Source organism: Lissotriton helveticus, chromosome 9, assembly GCF_964261635.1.
Source record: "Lissotriton helveticus chromosome 9, aLisHel1.1, whole genome shotgun sequence".
NCBI lineage: Eukaryota > Metazoa > Chordata > Amphibia > Caudata > Salamandridae > Lissotriton > Lissotriton helveticus.
Genome location: NC_136070.1, coordinates 953,771,266 through 953,798,720, shown reverse-complemented (window position 1 = coordinate 953,798,720; position 27,455 = coordinate 953,771,266). Strand labels below are relative to the sequence as shown.

The following is a 27,455-nucleotide window of genomic DNA, read 5'->3' as shown; positions in this document are numbered from 1 at the left end:
CACCCTTGCTCAGGTTCTTCTGGCGCTGATGGAAGAAGACTGGATGGTGTCGATCGACTTGCAGGATGCGTATTTTCACATCCCAATCCTGAAGTCGCACAGGAAGTATCTCCGTTGTACGGTGGGATCGCAGCACTACCAGTTTGCGGTCCTTCCCTTTGGACTTACTACTGCGCCTCGAGTTTTCACCAAGGTGATGGCAGTGGTGGCTGCGCATCTCAGAAGGTCAGGGATTCCTGTATTCCCTTATCTAGACGACTGGCTGATCAAAGCAGAGTCGCCGGAGAAGGTGCTCCATCATCTGCAAGAGACAACTCAGTTGTTACACAGGTTGGGTTTTTCGATAAACGTACCCAAATCTCACCTGGTGCCCTCCCAGCGCAACCTGTTCATAGGTGCGGTACTGGACACTACTGTATGTCGTGCATTCCCTCCACCTCAAAGGATTCACGACATTCAGGAGATGATTCCTTTATTCTACAATGGAGCGGTTGTTCCGGTCCTGAAGGTCCTTCGTCTGCTCGGTCTGATGGCTTCTTGCATTCTGTTGGTCAGTCATGCACGCTGGCACATGAGGGCACTCCAGTGGTGCCTCCGCAGGCAGTGGTATCAGCACAACGGAGATCTCAGGGAGTCAGTGAAGATCTCCAGAGAAGCTGCAGCGGATCTGTCTTGGTGGGGCGTGGAAGGCAATCTGTCGCAAGGAAAGCCTTTTCAACTGCCTCCATCAGTGGCCACAGTGATAACGGATGCATCCACTCTCGGGTGGGGTGCTCATCTGGGAGACCTGGAGGTCAAAGGTCTTTGGTCTCCGGAAGAAAGGTTGTTTCACATCAACCTTCTGGAATTGAGGGCGATACGTTTGGCGCTCAAGGCCTTCCTCCCTTCCCTTCGCGGTCGTTCGGTTCAAGTCCTGACGGACAACACGACTGCGATGTGGTACATCAACAAGCAGGGAGGAGTAGGGTCGCAGTGTCTCTGCAGAGAGGCTCTGCGTCTCTGGTCCTGGGTTCAGGACCATCAGATTTGTCTGGTGGCAAATCATCTGGCCGGAGTTCTGAACGTTCGTGCAGACAGTCTCAGTCGGCAGTTCTCAGCCGACCACGAGTGGAGGCTTCACCCGGAGGTTGTTCACGACATCTTTCAGATGTGGGGGACTCCTCGGGTGGATCTATTCACCACTCGCGAGAATGCGCACTGCCTTTCATTCTGCAGTCTCCAGTATCCGATGCAAGGAGCATTGGGGGACGCGTTTCAGTTGAGTTGGGGAGATCAACTCCTTTACGCGTTTCCTCCCATACCTTTGATTCCTCGGGTTCTGAGGAAGATTCGTCAAGACCGGGCCCAAGTCATATTGGTCGCTCCGGATTGGCCAAGAAGGGTGTGGTATTCGGACCTACTCCACCTCTCCTCTCACCCGCCGCTCCGTCTCCCTCACAGGGCAGACCTCCTCTCTCAGATGGAGGGGCAGGTTCTACACCCCCACCTCCAGACATTACACCTTCATGCCTGGAGATTGAACGGGGCAACTTGAGTTCTTTTTCTCTCCCTCACGAGGTGGTGGATGTCATTCTCTCTGCCAGGCGTGACACCACTAAGTCCATTTACTCCTATAGGTGGTCAAAATTTGTTTCTTGGTGCAGGGAGAGAGATGTTGACCCTTTGAAGGCTCATTTGTCTGATATTTTACAATTTGCCCTTTATCTGGCGCAGCAAGGTTTGGCTGTGGCCACGGTCAAGGGGTATCTTTCAGCCTTATCGGCGTTTTTATGTTTGCCGGATCAGCCATCTCTCTTTAAATCTCCGGTGGTTTTGAGATTCTTGAGGGGTCTCATAAATATGTTCCCTCCTACTCCTTTTGTTGTTCCTCATTGGGATTTGAATCTTGTGCTAACCTTCTTAATGGGTTCTCCCTTCGAACCCTTGCACAAGTGTCCATTGAGGCTTCTCTCTTTTAAAACTATCTTCCTCGTTGCAATCACCTCGGCAAGGAGGGTAAGTGAGCTTCAAGATCTAAGTTACAAACCCCCTTTCCTGACCATTCATGCTGAAAGGATGGTTCTTAGGACCAGGGCTGCTTTTCTGCCTAAGGTGGTGACTCCTTTCCATCTTGGGCAGTCCATTACCCTTCCTACCTTCTATCCTCCCCCTCACCCGTCTAAGGAGGAAGAGAGACTGCATCGCCTGGACCCTAAGAGGGCGGTGTCTTTCTATCTGGACAGGACTAAGGACTTCCGGATGGACGACCAGCTGTTTGTTGGCTTTGCTGGCTGCAAGAAGGGCAGAGCGGTGCACAAGCGCACTCTTTCCAGGTGGATAATCCTGTGCATCAAAATCTGCTACTCACTTGCGGGTAAGGACCCTCCTGAGGGTATTAGAGCTCATTCAACTAGAGCAAAGTCTGCAACATCTGCTTTGTCTAGGGGTGTACCTGTTGAGGATATTTGCAGGGCCGCGACTTGGGCCTCCCTCCACACTTTCGCGAAGCATTACTGCTTGGATACCGAGGTGAGGAGGGATGGCCACTTCGCGCGCTCTGTCCTCCAAGATTTCCTGGTGTAGCAGAGTGGACACCCTCCTCCGGGAGTGGGGACTGCTGTGGGAATCTATTCACAAGGTGAGGAATCCACACGGCAGATGTATCTATCAGAAGAACAAGTTACTTACCTTCGGTAACGCTTTTTCTGGTAGATACTATATCTGCCTGTGGATTCCTCACTGACCCACCCGCCTCCCCGTTGTCCACTCTGCTATACCTGGTCTTTCTGTATATATGGTTTATACTATTGTATTGATTTTGTTCTATATGTACTGTGTACATTGTATATTTGCATATTTGCTATCGTTGGTCCGTCCGTGTGCCTCGAAGGCACGGAAAAAAGGGCGGAACTGACGTCATCACGCCGGCATGGGCCTGATATGGGGTCGGTGACGTCAGACGGAGTCGCGCGCGATGCCGTGCTCCTGTGACGTCGCCCACGTCGGCGTACTACGAAGAAAATTTCCGAACGTTGCTGACGCAAGGGGGATATTCACAAGGTGAGGAATCCACAGGCAGATATAGTATCTACCAGAAAAAGCGTTACCGAAGGTAAGTAACTTGTTCTTCTCAACGGAGTTAGCAAAACTCTTTTCTTCTAGAGGCACAGTCTTTTTATCTTTCTTCTCTTGTCCACTGTCCTTCTCCTGGGTACCCTCGGGAAACATAAATAGGTAGGTGGCTATTAGCAAAACAGTCCTCTACAAAGAATATCCCTTCACCAATCATCACTTGTGATTGTGATACTCCCAGTCTATGCTCTTTATAATCCTTTATTCCATCAAGTCCCGTGCACCATTGGCATTTAGGTGAGAAGTGGGGAGATAAGTGGTTAGGATAGTTCCTGTTCCCACCGGCCTCTAATTGAAAGGCTCTGGTTCACCCCAACTGTGCTCTATCAAAAAGGGACCCAAGAACCCATAAGACGAGCCCCGCCTGTTTTAACCACTCACTCGTAGACAGCACTTGCCTTGGGCCGTGACTCCTGACCGGAGCCACACAGCCACGTCTGTTGCACATTCCCTCTCGTTCTTTTGCTCTTGGCTGGTGGTCCGGTCCTCTTCTTTGGTCCTGGGCTCCTCTCCTACAACACTCACTCGGTCTGTCGAACCGCTCTCAGTTCCTGTGTTGCCTCTGTCTGGCATTGTCAATCCTCTCCTGTTGTCTCCCTCTTCTCCTCCTCGACTCTGGACTATCCTCGCACCTTCCTCCTCTGACGCTCTCTCTCCCCTCCTCGCAATTCCAACTTCCTCTTCTTTCGACCTGTGTATATCTGCTTCCGGGTCAGGGAGTGCTAGAACTCATATTGTTCATGCCACCAGGTCACCATGCTCTCGATAGTTCCGTCTTCCCACCGCAGCACTCCTCAACCAGGCCTGGACTTTCGGTCCATGAAGACACCAGCCAGCGGGACAGGAAGTCAGCAGGTCCCTGCAGACTACCTGTACCCTGGAAGGAGAATGGTTGTAATGCCAAAAACCAACATAATATGCAAGAATTAGTCTCCTTCTGTCTAGCCAACCAAATTAAGGGGGCTTGATCAGTGTACAACAAAAAGGAACGCCCAAACAGATAGTACCTGCAGGCCTCCATGGCCCACTTGATCGCAAGGCATTCCTTCTCACTAATGGGGTATCGAGATTCCCTAGGCAACAGATTCCTACTGAGATAGACGATAAGGTATAACAATCCCACCTCTTCCGTTTGAGAGAGAACAGCTCCCAAACGCTGTCTGTTGTATGAACTATTTTGTGAAATCAAGACAAGCCAACACAGGTTCCACACATATAATCCCCTTCAGGTGATCATAACTCTACTGATGGGAAGGGAGCCACTCCCGTAACCGGGATAGGTATTTCTTGGTCAATAGGTCAGTTGAAGGAACATCTATTTCAGAACAAACATTTGTAATGCAATAGGTCTCGTATTAGGAAAGTGTGAGCTATTGGTATTGTAAATTAAAACATTTTTAAATATGTGTTGGCTTTGAAAATATATAAATTAATAGCATTGTTATTTACAAAGCCAATAGCTTACACTTTCCTAATGCGAGTCCTATTGGCTATGGCAATGCTTGTTGGTAGCAAGCAAGGACAGTGCTGTTGTGGTGCTGAGTGATGCTGTTGTGGTGCTGAGTGATGATGTGGTTGGGCTGAGTGATGTGGTGGTGTATTAGTGATGTGGGGGTGTCCCAGAGTCATGTGGTGGTGTCCCAGAATCATGTGGTGGTGTCCCTGAGTGATGTGGTGGTGTCCCTGAGTGACGTGGTGGTGTCCCTGAGTGACGTGGTGGCGTTCCTGAGTGATGTGGTGGTGCCCCTGAGTGATGCCCCTGAGTGCTGTGGTGGTGTCCCCGAGTGATGTGGTGGTGTCCCTGAGTGATGTGGTGGTGTCCCTGAGTGATGTGGTGGTGTCCCTGAGTGATGTGGTGGTGTCCCTGAGTGATGTGGTGGTGTCCCTGAGTGATGTGGTGGTGTCCCTGAGTGATGTGGTGGTGTCCCTGAGTGATGTGGTGGTGTCCCAGAGTGATGTGGTGGTGTCCCAGAGTGAGTGATGTGGTGGTGTCCCAGAGTGAGTGATGTGGTGGTGTCCCAGAGTGATGTGGTGGTGTCCCAGAGTGATGTGGTGGTGTATTTGAGTGATGTGTGGTGGTGCGTCTGAGTGATGTGGTGGTGTCCCTGAGTGATGTGTGGTGGTGTCCCTGAGTGATGTGTGTGTATGTCCCTGAGTGCTGTGTGGGGATATCAGTGAGTGATGTGTGTGGTTGTCCATGAGTGATGTGATGTGTTGGTGTCCCTGAGTGATGTGTTGGTGTCTCTGAGTGATGTGGTGGTGTCTCTGAGTGATGTGGCGGTGTCCCTGAGTGATGTGGCGGTGTCCCTGAGTGATGTGGTGGTGTCCCTGAGTGATGTGGTGGTGTCCCTGAGTGATGTGGTGGTGTCCCTGAGTGATGTGGTGGTGTCCCTGAGTGATGTGGTGGTGTCCCAGAGTGAGTGATGTGGTGGTGTCCCAGAGTGAGTGATGTGGTGGTGTCCCAGAGTGAGTGATGTGGTGGTGTCCCAGAGTGAGTGATGTGGTGGTGTCCCAGAGTGAGTGATGTGGTGGTGTCCCAGAGTGATGTGGTGGTGTCCCAGAGTGATGTGGTGGTGTCCCAGAGTGATGTTGTGGTGTTGTGAGGCGTGCAGCTGTGCGAGGCGTGCAGCTGTGCGAGGCGTGCCGCTGTGCGAGGCGTGCAGCAGTGTGAGGCGTGCAGCAGTGTGAGGCGTGCAGCAGTGTGAGGCGTGCAGCAGTGTGAGGCGTGCAGCAGTGTGAGGCGTGCAGCAGTGTGGGGTGTGCAGCAGTGTTAGTGATGCAGCAGTGTTAGTGATGCAGCAGTGTGAGTGATGCAGCAGTGTGAGTGATGCAGCAGTGTGAGTGATGCAGCAGTGTGAGTGATGCAGCAGTGTGAGTGGTGCAGCAGTGTGAGTGGTGCAGCAGTGTGAGGCGTGCAGCAGTGTGAGGCGTGCAGCAGTGTGAGGCGTGCAGCAGTGTGAGGCGTGCAGCAGTGTGAGGCGTGCAGCAGTGTGAGGCGTGCAGCAGTGTGAGGCGTGCAGCAGTGTGAGACGTGCAGCAGCGTGAGGCGTGCAGCAGCGTGAGACGTGCAGCAGCGTGAGACGTGCAGCAGCGTGAGACGTGCAGCAGCGTGAGACGTGCAGCAGCGTGAGACGTGCAGCAGCGTGAGACGTGCAGCAGCGTGAGACGTGCAGCAGCGTGAGACGTGCAGCAGCGTGAGACGTGCAGCATTGTGTGGCGTGCAGCAGTGTGAGACGTGCAGCAGTGTGTGGCGTGCAGCATTGTGTGGCGTGCAGCATTGTGTGGCGTGCAGCATTGTGTGGCGTGCAGCATTGTGTGGCGTGCAGCATTGTGTGGCGTGCAGCATTGTGTGGCGTGCAGCATTGTGTGGCGTGCAGCATTGTGTGGCGTGCAGCATTGTGTGGCGTGCAGCAGTGTGAGGCGTGCAGCAGTGCGAGGCGTGAAGCAGCGCGTGGCGTGCAGCTGCGTGCGGCGTGCAGCAGTGAGGGGGTGGTGAGGGTGAGGGGGTGGGGTTTGAGGATGGAGGGTGAGGAGGTGTGTGAGGGTGAGGGGGTGAGATCGCCTTCGTAGAGTTTAAATCCGAAATGCATCTATGTTTTACGATTTTAAAGTTGACCAATGGATTGGAGCAAAAAATTCGGACTGCCGGAGAAAGACATCAGATAAAAACAAGAACTCCCTTTTCATTACTCAAGAATTCAGTTTATTTTACTCTATTTTGCACCAAACTGTGGGAAAATGTCTACAGAATCAGCGTAGATTGCGACAAGCGTTCTTTGGTACAAATATTTGACGAATGCTTCAATTTATAACCCATTATGCCCTAAATTCGTTATTTTAAACGTAATTTTAACCAAGATGGCCGCTACATTTGCCTTCACTTTCTATCCTTTCTTTATTTCCATTTCGCCCGTGCAGCTCTTGGTTGAGCAGCTCTATCTAATGTTCGCGGACTAGATCCAGGTTTGAAAAACACAGCCGTCTTTTATTTCAATGTCGGTAAAGCAGAAGTTCTAAATCTAGGGAGATGGCGGGTACCAGTTTGGTGGCTGGTGATGTAGTGGTGGATGCGCTGCCCTATTTTGACCAGGGCTATGATGCCCCAGGGGTTCGAGAGGCGGTAAGTTGAGCTGTTTGTTTTGCGTGCATGCATGTTCTTAAGTAAAGTAAAGTAAAGTAAAGTCCACATTTGTAAAGCGCACAATCACCCGTAAGGGTCTCTAGGCGCTGGGGGCCGTCGGGAAGATTAAGCGAGCTATTGCCCAGAGTCGCATGGTGCTGGGCTAACCTGCCGCCGGAGCCGGGGATCGAACCGTGGTCCCCAGATTCCAGCGTCAGTCGCCCTGGCCGCGTCGCCACACCTCTCCCTAAGTGAACTGGGAAGGCTGCAGATCAGGCACCCGTTCTGCCTCATGGGTCAATATCTGTAGATCTATGAAAAATACCAGAATTTAATGTTTGTATTGGGTATTCGCCTCTGCGTGAAACACGGGCAATAGAATGACAGCTCACTTATAGCACGAAAAGGAGTAAAGTACAAGTCTTCGCGGCTCGATGCTGTTTGGGAGGTGGGAGGGGAAGTAGGAGAGGGGGGTGTGATAGGGATGAAAGCGCTAGCCGCCGCATGCTGGCAAATGGTGACCTGCAGAGCGCGTGAATGGGAAGAGCGCCGTGGGAGGAGAAGTAGGAGAGTGCGATGTGCACGCGGGGGGCGGGGGAACAGCAGCCTTTGAAGTGTGATGAGGCACAGACAAATGGTGGTTTGTGACGTGGCTGGTTTGTGCACGCGACTGTCTCACATGAACTGTGGCAAATCCGCCGTTGGTAGACTGTTCTTTTGCCCTTACTATAATCTCCGCCAGCAATGTGCAAGCGCATTGGCAGGCCGAGCCCTAAAAATGGGGAATGGAACGTCTGTAGTAGCCAATAAGTCCCAGGAAGGATCTGACCTCTTTCTTGGTTGTGGGAGGGAGTAAGTCCTTAATCGACTTCACTTTGTCGACCCAGGGACAGAGTTGTCCTCCCTGGATGTGGTACCCAAAAAACAGATAGAGTTGGTGTCTGATAGGCACTTTTCAGGATTTGCAGTGAGGCCTGCCTGTCTAAGGGTAAGTAGTACAACTTCCATGTGCTGAATATGTCGTTCCAAACAGCAAGGAGGGGGACGGGTGGCCTGTTTCCCACTCAAGACGGAGTGGGGGGGTCCAGCATAAAGGAGGCCTCAAAGAACGTACTGCAAAAGTGGGATTATGCTGTTCCTCTATTAAAGGTGCTGGTTGGAGTCACGAATTACTTGGTCCCACTATACCCTAGAGAGGGCAAAGGTGGGGATCCATATGTTGGATCATAATGCCCTCACACACCCTTTCCGGTGTCATGCTTCATCATCTGGGCTGCTCCTCGTTGGGTCGGCGGTAGCTTTTTTTCGGAGATCTTCTATCCAACTGCTGTGTGATGAAGTGCAGGTATGGGGCCAGGACTGTGTAGACGCAGTGTAGTGATATAAAATAGGACTGGGAGTACCAAGAAGGGCAAATTTTATTCTGGGGGTTTCCTGTCCTAATTAAAAGCAGTGTACAAGACACTCGCCCGAGGGATTTCCTCGCGTGGGGGTATCCATGTTAGAACATGTGGGTCAATATGTTTCTCGCTATCTGTTTAATAACCCTGCGATTCTTCAGGACCTTGGAAAAAAGCGATCTACAATTGTGGTAAGTGGCATACGTAATTGCACACCCAGGTAATGCCTATTACCTAGAATTACCTTTAAACCTGCCTGGATCTACCTGTTGTGGGAGACAAAAGCGTTAAAGGAAATATTTGCAATATTGTAATTAATCACATGTACAAGCATTGTCTCATAGTGACTCCAGAGCATACTAATTACAAAGGTTTGTGAACGCCGATGGGCGTTTGGAGGACAGTTTAAAAATGGTAAGAGGTTTTAAAACAACAGTGGTGATTGTCCACAGTGAGCTCTGGTGACTATTGCCCCTGTGGAAGAACAAAATTAGTAGAAGAAATAACTTAGGACGGACTCACCCAATAGTTATGGTCACCAGGCTTCAACAGTGCCCGGTGGATTCACACACAAGGCTCCTGTGTGTGATGAACTGATGTTGGGGAGATAAAAAACATAATATGTACAACTCCGGACTATCCTCGCACCTTCCTCCTCTTACGCTCTCTCTCCCCTCCTCGCAATTCCAACTTCCTCTTCTTTCGACCTGTGTATATCTGCTTCCGGGTCAGGGAGTGCTAGAACTCATATTGTTCATGTCACCATGCTCTCGATAGTTCCGTCTTCCCACCGCAGCACTCCTCAACCAGGCCTGGACTTTCGGTCCATGAAGACACCAGCCAGCGGGACAGGAAGTCAGCAGGTCCCTGCAGACTACCTGTACCCTGGAAGGAGAATGGTTGTAATGCCAAAAAACAACATAATATGCAAGAATTAGTCTCCTTCTGTCTAGCCAACCAAATTAAGGGGGCTTGATCAGTGTACAACAAAAAGGAACGCCCAAACAGATAGTACCTGCAGGCCTCCATGGCCCACTTGATCGCAAGGCATTCCTTCTCACTAATGGGGTATCGAGATTCCCTAGGCAACAGATTCCTACTGAGATAGACGATAAGGTGTAACAATCCCACCTCTTCCGTTTGAGAGAGAACAGCTCCCAAACGCTGTCTGTAGTATGAACTATTTTGTGAAATCAAGACAAGCCAACACAGGTTCCACACATATAATCCCCTTCAGGTGATCATAACTCTACTGATGGGAAGGGAGCCACTCCCGTAACCGGGATAGGTATTTCTTGGTCAATAGGTCAGTTGAAGGAACATCTATTTCAGAACAAACATTTGTAATGCAATAGGTCTCGTATTAGGAAAGTGTGAGCTATTGGTATTGTAAATTAAAACATTTTTAAATATGTGTTGGCTTTGAAAATATATAAATTAATAGCATTGTTATTTACAAAGCCAATAGCTTACACTTTCCTAATGCGAGTCCTATTGGCTATGGCAATGCTTGTTGGTAGCAAGCAAGGACAGTGCTGTTGTGGTGCTGAGTGATGCTGTTGTGGTGCTGAGTGATGATGTGGTTGGGCTGAGTGATGTGGTGGTGTATTAGTGATGTGGGGGTGTCCCAGAGTCATGTGGTGGTGTCCCAGAATCATGTGGTGGTGTCCCTGAGTGATGTGGTGGTGTCCCTGAGTGACGTGGTGGTGTCCCTGAGTGACGTGGTGGCGTTCCTGAGTGATGTGGTGGTGCCCCTGAGTGATGCCCCTGAGTGATGTGGTGGTGTCCCCGAGTGATGTGGTGGTGTCCCTGAGTGATGTGGTGGTGTCCCTGAGTGATGTGGTGGTGTCCCTGAGTGATGTGGTGGTGTCCCTGAGTGATGTGGTGGTGTCCCTGAGTGATGTGGTGGTGTCCCTGAGTGATGTGGTGGTGTCCCTGAGTGATGTGGTGGTGTCCCTGAGTGATGTGGTGGTGTCCCAGAGTGATGTAGTGGTGTCCCAGAGTGAGTGATGTGGTGGTGTCCCAGAGTGAGTGATGTGGTGGTGTCCAGAGTGAGTGATGTGGTGGTGTCCCAGAGTGAGTGATGTGGTGGTGTCCCAGAGTGAGTGATGTGGTGGTGTCCCAGAGTGATGTGGTGGTGTCCCAGAGTGATGTGGTGGTGTCCCAGAGTGATGTTGTGGTGTTGTGAGGCGTGCAGCTGTGCGAGGCGTGCAGCTGTGCGAGGCGTGCCGCTGTGCGAGGCGTGCCGCTGTGCGAGGCGTGCAGCAGTGCGAGGCGTGCAGCAGTGTGGGGCGTGCAGCAGTGTTAGTGATACAGCAGTGTGAGTGATGCAGCAGTGTGAGTGATGCAGCAGTGTGAGGCGTGCAGCAGTGTGAGGCGTGCAGCAGTGTGAGGCGTGCAGCAGTGTGAGGCGTGCAGCAGTGTGAGGCGTGCAGCAGTGTGAGGCGTGCAGCAGTGTGAGGCGTGCAGCAGTGTGAGGCGTGCAGCAGTGTGAGACGTGCAGCAGTGTGAGGCGTGCAGCAGTGCGAGGCGTGCAGCAGTGTGGGGCGTGCAGCAGTGTTAGTGATGCAGCAGTGTGAGTGATGCAGCAGTGTGAGTGATGCAGCAGTGTGAGTGATGCAGCAGTGTGAGGCGTGCAGCAGTGTGAGGCGTGCAGCAGTGTGAGGCGTGCAGCAGTGTGAGGCGTGCAGCAGTGTGAGGCGTGCAGCAGTGTGAGGCGTGCAGCAGTGTGAGGCGTGCAGCAGTGTGAGGCGTGCAGCAGTGTGAGGCGTGCAGCAGTGTGAGGCGTGCAGCAGTGTGAGACGTGCAGCAGTGTGAGACGTGCAGCAGTGTGAGACGTGCAGCAGTGTGAGACGTGCAGCAGTGTGAGACGTGCAGCAGTGTGAGACGTGCAGCAGTGTGAGGCGTGCAGCAGTGTGAGGCGTGCAGCAGTGTGTGGCGTGCAGCAGTGTGTGGCGTGCAGCAGTGTGTGGCGTGCAGCATTGTGTGGCGTGCAGCATTGTGTGGCGTGCAGCAGTGTGTGGCGTGCAGCATTGTGTGGCGTGCAGCAGTGTGTGGCGTGCAGCAGTGTGTGGCGTGCAGCAGTGTGTGGCGTGCAGCAGTGTGTGGCGTGCAGCAGTGTGTGGCGTGCAGCAGTGTGTGGCGTGCAGCAGTGTGAGGCGTGCAGCAGTGTGAGGCGTGCAGCAGTGCGAGGCGTGAAGCAGCGCGTGGCGTGCAGCTGCGTGCGGCGTGCAGCAGTGAGGGGGTGGTGAGGGTGAGGGGGTGGGGTTTGAGGATGGAGGGTGAGGAGGTGTGTGAGGGTGAGGGGGTGAGATCGCCTTCGTAGAGTTTAAATCCGAAATGCATCTATGTTTTACGATTTTAAAGTTGACCAATGGATTGGAGCAAAAAATTCGGACTGCCGGAGAAAGACATCAGATAAAAACAAGAACTCACTTTTCATTACTCAAGAATTCAGTTTATTTTACTCTATTTTGCACCAAACTGTGGGAAAATGTCTACAGAATCAGCGTAGATTGCGACAAGCGTTCTTTGGTACAAATATTTGACGAATGCTTCAATTTATAACCCATTATGCCCTAAATTCGTTATTTTAAACGTAATTTTAACCAAGATGGCCGCTACATTTGCCTTCACTTTCTATCCTTTCTTTATTTCCATTTCGCCCGTGCAGCTCTTGGTTGAGCAGCTCTATCTAATGTTCGCGGACTAGATCCAGGTTTGAAAAACACAGCCGTCTTTTATTTCAATGTCGGTAAAGCAGAAGTTCTAAATCTAGGGAGATGGCGGGTACGAGTTTGGTGTCTGGTGATGTAGTGGTGGATGCGCTGCCCTATTTCGACCAGGGCTATGATGCCCCAGGGGTTCGAGAGGCGGTAAGTTGAGCTGTTTGTTTTGCGTGCATGCATGTTCTTAAGTAAAGTAAAGTAAAGTCCACATTTGTAAAGCGCACAATCACCCGTAAGGGTCTCTAGGCGCTGGGGGCCGTCGGGAAGATTAAGCGAGCTATTGCCCAGAGTCACATGGTGCTGGGCTAACCTGCCGCCGGAGCCGGGGATCGAACCGTGGTCCCCAGATTCCAGCGTCAGTCGCCCTGGCCGCGGCGCCACACCTCTCCCTAAGTGAACTGGGAAGGCTGCAGATCAGGCACCCGTTCTGCCTCATGGGTCAATATCTGTAGATCTACGAAAAATACCAGAATTTAATGTTTGTATTGGGTATTCGCCTCTGCGTGAAACACGGGCAATAGAATGACAGCTCACTTATAGCACGAAAAGGAGTAAAGTACAAGTCTTCGCGGCTCGATGCTGTTTGGGAGGTGGGAGGGGAAGTAGGAGAGGGGTGTGTGATAGGGATGAAAGCGCTAGCCGCCGCATGCTGGCAAATGGTGACCTGCAGAGCGCGTGAATGGGAAGAGCGCCGTGGGAGGTGGGAGGAGAAGTAGGAGAGTGCGATGTGCACGCGAGGGGCGGGGGAACAGCAGCCTTTGAAGTGTGATGAGGCACAGACAAATGGTGGTTTGTGACGTGGCTGGTTTGTGCACGCGACTGTCTCACATGAACTGTGGCAAATCCGCCGTTGGTAGACTGTTCTTTTGCCCTTACTATAATCTCCGCCAGCAATGTGCAAGCGCATTGGCAGGCCGAGACCTAAAAATGGGGAATGGAACGTCTGTAGTAGCCAATAAGTCCCAGGAAGGATCTGACCTCTTTCTTGGTTGTGGGAGGGAGTAAGTCCTTAATCGACTTCACTTTGTCGACCCAGGGACAGAGTTGTCCTCCCTGGATGTGGTACCCAAAAAACAGATAGAGTTGGTGTCTGATAGGCACTTTTCAGGATTTGCAGTGAGGCCTGCCTGTCTAAGGGTAAGTAGTACAACTTCCATGTGCTGAATATGTCGTTCCAAACAGCAAGGAGGGGGACGGGTGGCCTGTTTCCCACTCAAGACGGAGTGGGGGGGTCCAGCATAAAGGAGGCCTCAAAGAACGTACTGCAAAAGTGGGATTATGCTGTTCCTCTATTAAAGGTGCTGGTTGGAGTCACGAATTACTTGGTCCCACTATACCCTAGAGAGGGCAAAGGTGGGGATCCATATGTTGGATCATAATGCCCTCACACACCCTTTCAGGTGTCATGCTTCATCATCTGGGCTGCTCCTCGTTGGGTCGGCGGTAGCTTTTTTTCGGAGATCTTCTATCCAACTGCTGTGTGATGAAGTGCAGGTATGGGGCCAGGACTGTGTAGACGCAGTGTAGTGATATAAAATAGGACTGGGAGTACCAAGAAGGGCACATTTTATTCTGGGGGTTTCCTGTCCTAATTAAAAGCAGTGTACAAGACACTCGCCCGAGGGATTTCCTCGCGTGGGGGTATCCATGTTAGAACATGTGGGTCAATATGTTTCTCGCTATCTGTTTAATAACCCTGCGATTCTTCAGGACCTTGGAAAAAAGCGATCTACAATTGTGGTAAGTGGCATACGTAATTGCACACCCAGGTAATGCCTATTACCTAGAATTACCTTTAAACCTGCCTGGATCTACCTGTTGTGGGAGACAAAAGCGTTAAAGGAAATATTTGCAATATTGTAATTAATCACATGTACAAGCATTGTCTCATAGTGACTCCAGAGCATACTAATTACAAAAGTTTGTGAACGCCGATGGGCGTTTGGAGGACAGTTTAAAAATGGTAAGAGGTTTTAAAACAACAGTGGTGATTGTCCACAGTGAGCTCTGGTGACTATTGCCCCTGTGGAAGAACAAAATTAGTAGAAGAAATACCTTAGGAAGGACTCACCCAATAGTTATGGTCACCAGGCTTCAACAGTGCCCGGTGGATTCACACACAAGGCTCCTGTGTGTGATGAACTGATGTTGGGGAGATAAAAAACATAATATGTACAACCCTTGCAATCAGCACCTTATTTGAGCTGCAACTCCTCAAACCCCCAAGAAGCGTGAGGCTGCCACAGCAAAGGTCTGGGATACTGTAGTGCTAATGTAACTAGTTAGCATTATATAACTGAGTAAAGACCAACCTTGATGACCCAGTGCATTATATTCCCTTTTGGCCTAACAGAGTTGTAAGCTTGTAAGCATCAGCAGTGTTATGGCAAAGCATGAGGTAAACTGCGTTTAAAATTGAAATTATGCTGGCAGAAAGTTGCGTGAAGCGGCTGCTTGGGCAGCAGCCGTTAGCAAAGTACCTGACAATAACATACACTGTTACCCCTTTAGCCTAACAGAGTTATAGGCTAGTATGCAGCAGCAGTGGTATGGCAAAACATGAGGTTTACCGCGTTAGGAATTAAAACTACGCCGGCAGAAAATTGTGCGAAGTGGCTGTTGCGGCGGTAACCGTTAACAAAGTTCCTTAGGGGCATCAACAGCGGTAAGGCAAAGAATGAGGTTAACCGTGTCTGGAATTAAGAGTAAAATCACAACTACGCCGGCAGAAGGTTGCGTGGAGCGGCTGTTTGGGTGGCCACCGTTAGCAAAGTACCTTCGGGGTACCAGGCGAGTAGATTGTGGCCTTGTTGGGGGTGGCGGTTTATTGTGCCCCGATAAACATAACGGGTGGGAAAGTTATAATACAATACACAAGCCTGCAGTGTTCCTTTATAACTGCGTGTATTGAAAAAGAAGTAACAACATTCATTTAATGACAGCGGTCCCAAGCGTTGCGGCTTGCTAATAAAATGTCTCAGCTAAAGATGCACAACCATAGGAGCGCAGGGAGCAAGGTGATCGTGAAAGAGTGTTAGTGCGCAATAACGAGCCCATAGAGTGCTTGTGTCTAGATAGCCATAGTATGGGGTCTTAATTTTAGTGATAGCTCGCCTAGCGTGCAGAGTAAGCGGATGTAGCTGTATAGTGGCAGGCAGTGCCTAGGTCGGTTACTCATGGTTGCCGCGTTGTGAATGCGTCCTTTGACCTGCCCAATCCACCGGGTCCGGGAGGTGCCTGTGCTGCCACTAGTGCGAGTTTAAGTCAGGCTCGCGGGGATCATGTGACCGGTCACGTGGTGCTTAAAGGGAGGTGATATCGCCGCACTTTGGTGGCGGCCATTTCTTAGCAGGTTGTAGCTCATGGAAAGTAATGAAAAAACGAAAAAACTGAGCAGACTGGGATTCTGTGTCTGTGTAGTGTCTGGTTTGTATTGGTGTATTGTTCGTAAGACTAACAGTGCCTATATCGCTCATAAATATCGATGTCCACAGCGCCACTTATTTTATAACAAAAATAAGTCTATACACCAGTAATTATGCCTGATGCCCAATCTAATACCTGGGTGTGTGCCCCACTCCTTGGATTGCGGCTATTCTCGAGTGTTAACAGTATGATGTATGTGGTAAAAGCAGCTAGGTATGTATAAGGCTCTGTGCCTAAGAAATGTGTAAATGATGGTGGCCATTTTAACATGGTGTTGTTACTGGTCTGTTAAGTGGCAATTGATGCAGGGTTAACGTGGGCATGTATTCGGCAGGGTATGGTATCTATATGGATGCTTGTTAGTTCGTTACGTTTACCTCCTTGCTGAACTTTTGGTCTGTGCAGCTTTTGTTTCAAGTTTACAAGGAACTCCAGGGTATATCCTTGTTTAAACCATTACAGTGTGTTGATAAGCTCTGTATCCATCTTTGTTCTCTGGTAAAGAGGTTTCTCTTTGAAATGTTAGGGGAGGCTTCCAAGATGACCCACTTGAGGTAATCTGGTGTATACATTTTATCCAGGTAGTGGGTACACATCTTGGTATGTGTTTTGTGGCAGCGAAAACTACTGCGATGTTCAGAGATACTTTTATGGGTCGTGTGGTCATGCCTACATAGTAGAGGTTGCAAGGGCATGTAAGCAGATATAGGAAGTCGGCAGTATTGCAGTTTGTGTGGGTGCGCATCTCCCACACAAAATTGTTGTTCAACGTGATGTTTTTGTGGACAGAGGTGAACACACATGCAGTGCATGAGCCACATGGATAGTGTCCTGTGACTGCTGGTAATTGCCACAATGTTCCCTGTTTGCTAATGACCTTGGGTTTAGGTCTAGTGTTGATGAGCATATCTTTAAGGTTTCTCGATCGCTTAAATGAAAAACGTGGTTGGGCAAGTTGTAGTCATCCCGTGTTGAGTATATTACAATGTGTTTTTAACACCTTGGTTAGCTGGTTGGATATTGGTGTGTAGGTCGTCACACAAGTTAGGGTTTCTGTTTGGACTTTATTTTTTACCTCTAGCAGGCTCTCTCTATTGTTATTACGTGGTCTCTTTCTTGAGAGGGTGATGTTTCTCAGAGGATAATCTCTGTCAGAGAGGTTTTGTGCCAGGACTGCAGATTCTTGTAGTCGTCCACTGAACTACAATTTCTCCGTATTCTGAGAAACTGCCCAAAAGGCAGGTTTTCCTTAAGTGATTTGGGGTGGTGGCTGCTGAAGAGCAAAAGGCTGTTACGGTCTGTGCTCTTTTTATACATTGTTGTTGTTTAGAGCCCTCCCTCCAGTTTGACAGTCAGATCCAAGAATGGTCTCTGGGAAGGAGAAGCAGAGATAGTGAATTTCAGGTAGGGGTTCTAGTCGTTAGCCCACTTGAAAAAGTTGTTGTAAGTTCCCATGCCAAAAAATCAAGATGTCGCCGATAAAGCGTTTCCATAACCGGATGTTGTCACGGTATGGGTTGGATTCATCATGGATATAGCGTGCCTCAAAAGATGCCATGTAGAGGCAGGCTACACTGGGCGCAAAAGTACTCCCCATGGTGTCCCCTGGGTCTGGTGGTAGAGTTGAACTTTGAACTCGAAAAAAATGTCAGTCAATGCCAGTGTGGCGCATTCCATGATGAAACTAGGAGGTGTAGGTGACTCCCAATTGGTCCTCGTGAGATTCTCTTCTATCACATCTAGAGTGGCTCTTTGCGGAATGTTGATGTAAAGAGCTTCCACGTCTAGTGTGATGAGGAAGTCGATCTCGTCCGCTCGTGGAAGCTGGGACAACAAGCGTAAGACATCGGTGGTGTCTTTGAGGTAGGAGGGTATTAATTTCACCAATGGTTGTAGGAAATGGTCACACAATTGTGACAGTGGCTCCAAAAAGAGTCTATCCATTATACAATTGGTCTCCCTGGCACAGGGCTCACTCCCTTGTGGATTTTGGGTAGATTATAGAAGTAGGGGGTTCTCGGAGCTTTTTTAATGAGGAAGGAGGCCTCCTTCTTACTCAGCCACCCTTGACTTTCTGCTGAGTCCTCTATGCCTGTGATAGTTTTGATAAGCCTTTCAGTGGGATTCTTAGTGGTAGGAGAATCGCATTTGCGGTCACTCAATTGTCTGAGGCACTCTGTGTCGTAGTCGGGAGTTGCCATTATCACAGTCTTTATCGGCTTGTTTGATGGTGATTGTGGGGTCATTGGCTAGTGATTCTACGGCCAGTGCCTCTTTTTTGGAGAGATTCTTAAAACCTCTAGTAGTATTCAATGATTTGACATGCTTAAGAACCGCTTGTTCATAGGTTAGTACCTCATTAGGTATCATCCCATTATGTGGGGTGAAGGTGGATGGATTGTGTAATCCAGAGTCATCATCATCTTGGTTTTCTTTACCATCGAAAAATGCTTTAAGTCATACTTTTCAAAAGAATTGATGTAATTCACATGTCTGTCTGAAATTGTCCACCTTAGGTGTGGGAACAAAGCCCAACCCCTTCTGGAGGACCTCCTCTTCCAATTTAGTCAAGATCCTCGGTGAGAGGTTGACCACTAGGTTCTTTTTTTGGTGTTGGTCGTGTGGCTCCTGGTCTTGTAGTTTCGCTGTTGTGGCTCCTCCTACTGTACTCGCTTTTCTGGCTGATTCCCTCTTCTTCGCCCTCGCCCTCTGCCCCAACCTCTGCCTAAACAAGCATTTGCAATGCAATAGGTCTCGCAGTTGTTAGAGTTTGAGCCATTGGCATTGTAAATGGCAATGTCTTTTATTTATGTGTTGGTTTTTAAAACATTAAATAAAAGGCATTGCCATTTACAATGCCAATAGGTTAAACTCTCGCAATTGCGAGACCTATTGCATTGAAAATGCTTTTTTTATATTGCAGTCATGAAGGCATCCATGATGTTCAGAAACACCCCGAAGAAACCCGATACACAAATGGCACGGTGTTTTCTGGGATTTTTATGCACATCACTTGTACACAGTGACAGCTGTAATTATATATGTTTTATTATGTTTACATCTGAGTGAAGCACTCTGACATTAACAGTCAGTGGTCAACACTATATAAAACCTCAAATAAATTAACCCTGCTTCTGTGCGTTTTATTTTTCTGTTTATGCAGTGTGTAATATTGCTCCCTGAGCCCTGTCTTTGTTACTCCTCGCACATAACTCTTTCTGTGAGAAACATTTTGGAGACTTAGAGGTATTAAGAAGGAAGGCTAGTTCCCAGTTTAGAGCAGGACCGTGGGATTATCCCCACTGACTGTAATTTAGCATGTTAAACAGCTCAGAGTACTAAGGCACATGCTGCAGGGAACTGTCACCCGAGTACTAATGTATAATAGGTTCCAGCCACAAAGGCTGGGTCGAATTTACCAGCCATTCTTCAAGACCACGATGTCGGGTGGTAGTGGCATCCATTACTCCGATGACTGCTTCCAAGTGTGGTCATGTATGAAAATGGAGTCTGTGGGGGAACCGTGCAGACATCATAATGCAAATCACTAAAGACAGGCTGGCCCCCTCTCACACATAAAATTATAGAAGTAAAATTGATTCAGTGAGTTTAGACCTAAGGTCTAAACTGGCCCCGGCTTTTTATCTAGGAAAACATGTGTGTAATTCGGCCCAAGCTGCTTTTCCTCTCTTTTCTTTAGCAATAAATATGTCCTTACATGTACCAATCATCCGCAGCGTCACGCTTATGCTTATGCAACTCAGATATAGCACACTACACTCACCATACACACGCATCAGTCAGAATCCGAAACGCTTTTTCTACAATATAAATACTATTTGGAAACCTGCTCCTGGGAGCTTGGACTGCAAAATGCCAACTACCTTCAAAGTCTGCTTTAAAGATAGGTGCATTTTAAATCGGAGTCCTGTGCGCCCCCTCCCCTCACCCCCCATTTATTGTTGATGTTTTCTTTCTGATTGCAAGTAACAAACAAGCATTTGCAATGCAATAGGTCTCGCATTAGGAAAGTTTGAGCTATTGGTCTTGTAAATGACAATTTTTTTTATTTATGTGTTGGTTTTGAAAATAGCGAAATTAATAGCTTTGTCATTTACAATGCCAATACTTTTAACTTTTGCAAATGTGACACCTATAGCATTTGTAATGCAACATGTTTTGTATTTACGTGACTTAGATGTATTGATATTACAAATAACAATGGATTTAAATTGTTTTTAATGATTAACACTTAAATAAAAGTTATTGTAATTTATGATGGCAATAGCTTAAACTTTTGTAAATAACTTTTGTGAAGATTATGTTCAGTGTATTTTATTGTGACGAAAACCCAAGAACAGAAGTGAAATATTAACTTTTTTTGTGACATTTGTAATAAAGCTTGAAACATTGAGAGAACATATTTGAACCAGTTGTTGAATGGTTGCACAGATTGATGCTGTGGTGGCGCGGAGTGATGTGGTGGTGACGAGTGATGCTGTGGCATTCAGTGATGCTGTGGTAGCGCATAGTGATGTTGTGGTTCCCATGAGTGATGCTGTGGTGGTACGATAGATAGAGTGAGGGCGATAGATAGCTAGAGGGAGGGTGAAAGATAGATAGAGTCAGGGCGATAAATAGATAAATAGAGTGAGGGCGAAGATGGATAGATAAATAGAGTGAGGGCAATAGATAAATAGAGTGACGGCGATAGATAGATAGACAGAGTGAGGGCGATCGATAGATAGAATGATGCGATAGATAGAGTGAGTGCGATAGACAGAGTGAGGGCGATAGATAGACAGATAGGTAGAGTGAGGGCGATAGAGTGAGGGCGATAGATAGATAGAGTGAGGGCGATAGATAGAGTGAGGGCGATAGAGAGATAGAGTGAGGGAGATAGAGTGAGGGAGATAGATAGATAGATAGATAGATAGATAGATAGATAGATAGATAGATAGAGTGAGGGTGATAGATAGATAGCCAGAGGGCGATAGATGGATAGAGTGAGGGCGATAGATAGATAGATAGCTAGATAGATAGAGTAAGGGCGATAGATAGATAGAGTGAGGGCGATAGATAGATAGATACAGGGCAATAGATAGAGTGAGGGCTATAGATAGATAGATAGAGGGCGATAGATAGAGGGTGATAGATAGATAGAGTGTGTGTAAATAAGGACCACTCTGAACGAAATTGATGCTTGACGCTTGAATGACGTAATAGCATGCTGATAAATGTCACCACGTAAATGTCGTCAACATATTAATTTTATCCACCTCAGAAATATGACAGTCAGAGTCAAGCCTGCAATAAGCAGCATTAACACATGCTTATAACAGCAGGTGCTCCACCCACTGAGCTAAGTCTCCAGTTATTAACCTGGGCAGGTGTCCTGTCCCCGCAGCCCTTGGGAGTCAATGCAGGTGAATCAGAGGCATGCAATGTGGGATGTACCTGGGACAGGTGTGGGTGCTAGCTTAAGTATATCTCGTGCTGATGACATCATCACCGCGTCTTTCCTTGCTAGAACAGCAGCGTTACTAAAGACACACGGAAGAGAAATGGGTTGGGCTAAAACCAAAAAAAAACATCGCCCATGGTTGTTACCAGTCCCTAGACTCTGTCTCCCTCACTACTAACCCACTTATTCCTGCCTTTACTTTGTACTCCTGGTAAACTATACGGAGGATGTCAGAGCTATAGATAAAATGTACAGCGAGAGGGAAATTAGGGTAGCAAGGATGTCTGCCCCGGTGCCACTGCACCTGCTGCACCAAAGCTAGCTACGCTCATGGAGCCGAGGGATATTATATTCGTTCTTTGGGGATGTCGGGTGCAGCAGGTTGACTTCCCAGGGACGTCAAAGGTGGAGAAAAGAGCGCGTGGTAAGAGACAGGACGCGTCTCTGTAACAACGCCAGAGAATATATAATGTTTACTAACAATCTGCCCATACATTTTTGGGGCACAGCATCATCAAATAAAGTAAAACGCCGCAGCAGCGCGAGGAGCTCTTTAATATTACAGAGAGAGCCCCAGTGAAGGCTCTAGCTATAAAGGGCTCGGGTTTTCACATTCTGGTGCCCACTTGCGGGGGTCGCACCACGGCCCCTGCCACCCCCTGCTAGGACTGTCAGCGACCAGGAGCCGTCACTCAGGCTCGAGGAGCCAAGCGCACCCGGGTGGCCATTTCTGAGGAGCTGAAGAGGTGTGAAGGGCCCATCAATGCGCCTCCTCAGCCAACAGGGCAGCCGGGGATAATCGGGCAACCCCTTGCGCCCCCGTAATTCATCCTCGTGTCCGCTTCGCTGTTATTGCCCACGCCCCCAGTGCCCCTCATACTCTACGAAAAAAAAAACAAGATTTGCTTTTGCACAAATGCTGTGTGCTATTCGGCTGAACCGGCTGGTTGAAAAACAAGAGAAAGGCTGCAAGTACACTCTACAACCTGCCGTAATACAACACCACCGTATCCAGCATTATTGTGATGCTTTTCTATGCCAATGCGCATTACTTGTTCCATTTATAGACGGTTGCATGCATTGATTCGAATTGCTTTTGATTGATAATGCTACCAAAAAAACTCTTTGCTAGGTTACAGTGAATAAAAAATCCAGCAGCTACACTTACCCTTACTTGGAATAAAAAACATCACACCAAATGTCCCTAAAGAGCATTCCGCTAGTTTCACTGGAAACTAAGATTAGTTGTGAAGTTATACTCACCAAGCGTTCTTGAAACCTCTGTGGGAGGAGAATTGTCTGAAAAGGGATGACGAGTGATTGGCCTTATTCGAGACATGTAAAAACAAGTGACGGTGACCATAATAATAACAATAATGAGACACAATGCAGGGCAGAAGTGGTCATGCAGCTTGAGAAGAGTGATCTCAGAAAGGCATTACTAAAAAGACCCTCAACCAGAAACAATCATGAGACACAATGCAGGGCAAAAGTGATCATGCACCCTGAGAAGAGTGATCTGAGAAAGGCATTACTAAAGTGAACTTCAATCAGAAAAAAGTCATGAGACACAATGCAGGACAGAAGTGTTTATGCACCCTGAAAACAGTGAACTGAAAAAACATTACTACAGAGACCCTCAACCAGAAAAAATCGTGAGACACAATGCAGAACAGAAGTGATCATGCAGCTTGAGAAGAGTAATCTCAGTAAAGCATTACTAAAGAGACCCTCAACCCGAAACAATCATGAGACACAATGCAGGACAGAAGTGACCATGCACAATCAGAGCAGTGATCTAAAAAAAGCATTACAAAAGTGACCCAGCGCCAGGAACAATCGTTGGACACAATGCAGTGCATAAGTGGTCTTGTACCATGTGCACTGTGATCTGACATAAGGCAGGACAAAGACTATTATGTACTCCGTACTCTCTGTTGTTACACAATGCAGCACTAAAACGGTTGTGTATCTGGACCACAGTACAGCTTTTGTATTCTTCGTTAGAAAAAACAATTAGCAGTTCTGAAAACACTGAATTTGAATTATTGTAACAATAAAATGATAAAATGGAGAGACTTTGATCTAAAAAGAGGGAGAGATAAATAGTCCTTAGTGGGAAGAATCCAGCCAGTGGCTATTCTATTATGTGTTCCCTGAAGCTGAGTGGTCAAGGAGGAGCGGTTTGGAGGTGTGCACTTCTGTTTGTCATTTGATGGTAAACTTACTGTCCTTGGATCGCCTTTTCAAATTGGTTCAGCTTTCGGGAACCATTACAGCGCAGAAGGGCCCTCCTTGAGACGGATGAAGAGAAAGCCTTAACTTTTAATATTTAATGTCCCCTTGGAGCGACGTGAGTGAAGAGGATCCTGCAAACCCCGCCTCCTCTCTGCGTGTTAATAAAGTGCCTTCTGCTGACCCGCGCTCCCTCCCCAGGCGCCCCTCTGCCCTCTAGTGCTTGGCCTCAACCAGCACTTACAGCTTCCCAGCGGTTTGGACGTGCTGCACGGTGATTTGTCTCGGCTTTCTCCATCTGCTGGTTTCTTGTTGCTCCTGAAGTTACTTACAGATGAGTTTCAGCGATTATCGGGCGCATCCATTAAAAATGTACGTGGGGATGTGGTTACCATGAAAAGTGGTTGCGCACTTTCTCACGTTCTCTGAGAAGTACACACACTTCCCACCAGGAGCTAATAAACACTTCTCTGCCACACCCTCTGGGAAATAGGCATAACCAAAACAGCAGCCAATGACCTCATCGTATAAACGAAGTTAAACAGAAAGGTCCCCATCAAACAAACCAGCGGTTGTACTCTCCTGTGGAACTGATGTCTATATTATTATTATTTTGTTTTTTAAATCACTCACACAAAGGCTCCTGCCTTCTCTCCCCCGACTGCTCTGTATCTCGATTGTCCGTTTACTTAAAAAAAGGTTTAGAATTACTCTTTACCTAGCCTGACACTTTCACAAGGTGAAATAAAAGGACCATAGAAAACTGGTAGAAAAAAGTTGGAATAAGTATATTTGGACTGGTATAATAAGAGACAGAAGCTGTGTTAGTTAGCAATTCCACGCCTCACCACTGACAGCTGCCGGCAGAGACGTCCGTCATTCTAAAATGTTTAAAACATTTGATTACATGGTGTTTCCGAAAGAAAGTGGAGTGTAAATTGAATAGGTTCGCGAGACTGCGAGGAATGTATGAGTCATGGATTACATACTTAAGCATTAGTAATGAGCAGTCAATGTGTGTCAACACCTTAAGCGGTCGCAAGCAAAGGAGAAGGGCGTTAGGGTAGTACACGAATACCAGTGGTGCGCTATAAAGTATTAAATATTTTTCTACAGCATCCTTGTCATGAAAGTATCTCCAAAAGCACAGATGGATGTTTACTCTGTGAACAATCTGTTACCGACATACAGTAAACCAGACAGGGGCTGCGGGCAGCTGTGAATTCTTCCCACACATCGTTTCAAAAAGCTTTAAATAACGCACAACAGACTATGATGCGTGTAAACGTTCCACCTACCCCAAGTCTGTATCCTTAGATAGACCGTGCCACAGCCGTCAGAGACGATTCAAAGAAGTAAAACTAAAAGCTTCAAACCATCCCAAACCCGGCACGCATGCGCATAAAAGGGGTGACAGAAAATTCACACGTGCGCAAGCGCAACGTGGTATAGAAATAAAAATAAAAAAATGCATAAATAACTAAATTAATGAATACCGCAAATCACCGCCGTCACTCTGCCGGCCTGCGACCAGGAAGTCAGGCAGGCCGGCGCGACAACAGGAAACAGGAAGTAGGAGGGCGGGAGCCTACCCCGCCTCCAACGGAAGAGCCGCGATGGGAGCCGCGTTGGAAGCACCGGAGCTGGCAGGAGCCTACCCTGCGGGTGCCGAAGGAGGGAAGAAGAGTCCTGCTGCCGGGCCCCGCAGCTGAGGAGAGCCGCCGCAGGAATGAAGCCGGTGAGTGTGTTGCTGAGCGGGGGGGGGGGGGCATGTGTGTGCGCGCGCGCGAGTGGGGGGGGAGCATGTGTGCGCGAGTGCGGGGGGGGGGCCTGTGTGTGCGCATGCAGAGGGGTGGGGGCTGCCTATATGTAAAGCGCTCTCATACCTGATTCGGTTCGGGGCTGGGAAAAAAAAATTAAAAATGGCTGAGTTACTCTGCGCATGCGCGGGTGAGACGCGTGCTCCCGCGGTGAAAACTGCGAAGGAAACGCTCGTCCACATCGGTGTCCACATTCCCATTAACGGGCAACAATAGTTGTCGAGACAGACACTCTCAATGCTCACGCATTGAGAGTACGTCTGCTCGACCTAAAAAATTATTTCCTCATTCCACGAGCATTCACGTTGTAATCTGAAGATATGCCAGAAAAGCAGTCGTAACTATGAAAATTATACATATCGTGTGGGCGAGTGGGAACCGGCTAAATTGACCCGACTCACTGCTGTTCGGTGGGAAATTTAGCAAGAGAGGCTAAGCCCTCATCTAGTGTGAAGCAAGCCTGTGCCTCGAGGGGCCTCCAAATCCTGCCTCACACCGCTGGCCAGCAGATTCAATAAACAAGCACGTGTTTTGTTTTGCGGTGTCGCGGCCCTGAGTGTTGTGCACCACATGCTTCGCTGTTGGGCCAAATGGTTGAAGTGACACCGGGGAGGCCCGTGGGAACTTAAAGTGCACAGCCTTTTCCCTCCATCTGGTAAACAGCAACTGAAGCCTGCGCCCTTGTGACTGACAGATGACAGACCCCAGAAGCAGTGCCGTGGCGTGAGGTGGCAGAAAGGGTCTCTCCCCCCCCCCCTTCTCCACCCACCCAAACCACATCACACCTCCACACTACAAGGGCTGCAGTCTACTTTGGATAGCATAAGTAGATGACTACCGCCAGGGTTGTGACATTAACGAGGCACCCACCTCAACTGAGGAAACACATCAACTGGGAAAGATGGGAAAAGGGTTGCTACTCATCACCTTCTATCAACATTATTTTCCAGAATTCTTTTTGGTAGCACTGAGCCAACATCTGTCTGTGCTTGCTGCGTGCTGCTGAACTCGTTCCTTCCACTCTAGAGCAGATTCCCCTACACCCCACCGGTCTATGCCCACATTGACATACACCATCCACAATCATCACTGTGGTCTGTGCCAATAAGTGCATGCACACTATTTCTTTGTGCTACACACATTCCAAAAGACTCTCATTTTAGTAAGAAAAGAATTAAGCTTTGTTGAGCAATGTTTACAGCTTTGAAAAAACACAAACCTTTTGGAAGTCACAACAAACTTTTAGAAATACAACTGAGCAGAAGCATTCAGGAGAACAGTGACAGGCGGAAAAGCTACGCTCTCCTACCTGGACCCATGAAAGGGCTACTTCATGCCAGCTCTTCGGATTTTTTGTAAGATATATTGACATACAAAAATATCTAAAATTAAGTAATTTACACAATTTCATTAACCATCCTGACTAATCTGGCCTGGATTAGCCTCATTTGGTCAAATTATTGATCTATTGCCTGCTGAACACCCTCTGCAGCACAAAGTCTGGTTCCTCTCGCTCGAGATCTAATATCAGAACCACCTCATTAATCAGTGGAGGAGCTCTTTTCGAATCTGTCTGTTAGAAAGCTTTTGGTACAAATTACAAGTAGAAAAAGAAGCAAATGTGCATAACCCAGTCTACAAGCCAACCAAAACTCCTGCAGAGCAATCACAGTGATCTTTCGCCCAGCAAGCTCACCACGCCTCCTCCAATCCCAACAAATTGTTCCCTGTAGCTAACAGGACAAGCTTCGCCGCCATTCCTGAGGTATGAATTTGGAGCTATGGACCTCTTTCATAAATCTGTAGGTCTTCCAGCGTATTTGTAAGTGAAATTCAATCTGCTATGAAAGCTCTGAGACACAGAAGTGTAGTGATGGAGCACGCGTCCCATAAAAACACTGTACTCACTGTTCGCGGGATGGGCGGAGACCGGGATCTATTCGACATATATGGGTCACTGTTCATATTTGGCATCATGATGTACCCGGGGTAGCCCTGGTAGGAAGGGCCCTTGCTGTATAATCCATCGGGATGTTTACCATCCGGAAAAATAAGTACCAAATGTTACATTTCCTTCCTCCTTTCCTGTATGCTTCTGCGAATTTAATTAAAAACCTGTTAAATGAACAGCCTTTCTTCTCAGACCGCTAC

The 27,455-nt window shown here is 48.3% G+C and overlaps 1 protein-coding gene across 3 annotated transcripts in view; it reads left to right on the top strand.

Moving 5' to 3' along the window:
* The window catches only part of LOC144782069 (acylamino-acid-releasing enzyme-like), a 500,573-nt gene that overhangs the window by 389,599 nt on the left and 83,519 nt on the right, over nt 1-27,455 (top strand). The window lies entirely within an intron of this gene.